The sequence below is a fragment of the Myxine glutinosa genome, chromosome 11, assembly GCF_964187855.1.
Source record: "Myxine glutinosa chromosome 11, kmMyxGlut1.1, whole genome shotgun sequence".
Classification (NCBI taxonomy): domain Eukaryota; kingdom Metazoa; phylum Chordata; class Myxini; order Myxiniformes; family Myxinidae; genus Myxine; species Myxine glutinosa.
Window position 1 is genome coordinate 97,847,732 of NC_136271.1, and position 1,284 is coordinate 97,849,015.

Here is a 1,284-nt window from a genome sequence, read left to right on the forward strand (position 1 = left end):
ACCATTTTGGTGTCTTTTGGGTCTTCATCGTGTTTTGGGTCTTCAGTGCCATTTGGGTCTTCAGGGTATTTTTGGATCCTCTGGGCCTTTAAGTGTATTTTGGGTCTTTGAGGTGTTTTGGGTCTTCATGGTCTTTTGGGTCTTTGGTGTATTGTGGGTTTTCTGGGTGTTTTGGATCTTCGGGGTGTTTTGGGTCTTCGGGGTGTTTTGAGTCTTCGTGGTGTTTTAGGTCTTCGGGGTTTTTTTTGGGTGTTCGGGGTGTTTTGGGTCTTCGTGGTGTTTTGGGTGTTTGGCGTGTTTTTGGTCTTCGGGGTGTTTTGGGTATTCCTGGTGTTTTGGGTCTTTTGGGGTGTTTTGGGTCTTCGGGGTCTTTTGGGTCTTCGGGGTCTTTTGGGTTTTTGTGTATTCACGGTATTTTTGAGCCTCAGGGCCTCGAAGGGTATTTTGGGTCTTTGGGAGTTTTCATGCTATTTTGGGTCTTCAGGGGTCTTGGTGGTCTGAAGTGTATTGAGGGAATTAAAGGGTCGTCAAAGGTCTGAGGGGTCTCAGCAGTCTTTACGCAATGAAGAGGGTTAATCAAGAGGGTGGTACCGTAATTTTATTTTCAGAAGAAGAAGACGTTTTCATCGCATGCAAACATGGCGACAAACATCGCGACAAACAGGGCGACATATCGACATAACCATATACGTTTGCTCCATTATAAAAACACGTTTAGCAACCTAGGCTTCGTGGCGCAACGGTAGCGCGTCTGACTCCAGATCAGAAGGTTGCGTGTTCAAATCACGTCGGGGTCATTCAATTTATACACAATGTAAAGTATTGCTCTAATTTTGGTTCCGAGGGATTAAAAGTGAGATACTCTCAATCAATACCTCGTTATATCTTCATGTATTGTTTTGTTAAATGTTTAGTTTTCGTATCCGGATGCTTGCTTCCCCTTTTGTTGTCACACCTCTTTCACACCTCATGCACCTTTCACCTTCCGACGTTGCTCACCTTCGCCATCTGGCCTCATCCCCAGATTCCTTTATCTCTCGCCTTTCCCACCAAAAATCCCCACCAAGTTTGAATTGCGAACTGCACATCACCGGGCACGCAATGAAGCACGGCGCGTTTGGGGAAAGGAGGGAGGAACCAGAGCGGAGCGTGAGAGGCTGCGGACCATGTAGGACCATCTTGTGCAGAACCATTGGGCAGCACGAGGTGAACCGGGCCAGTGCATGGTGTGCAGGGTCTCGACACTTCCCCCATCTTATTCTTTCATTCCCTTTCCTCTCATCT

General features: G+C 47.1%; 1 non-coding gene across 1 annotated transcript; it reads left to right on the plus strand.

Moving 5' to 3' along the window:
• Positions 1 to 725: 725 nt before the first annotated feature.
• Positions 726 to 797, plus strand: TRNAW-CCA (transfer RNA tryptophan (anticodon CCA)). Its single transcript has one exon. It is a non-coding gene; the product is annotated as a tRNA-Trp (tRNA).
• Positions 798 to 1,284: the final 487 nt, after the last annotated feature.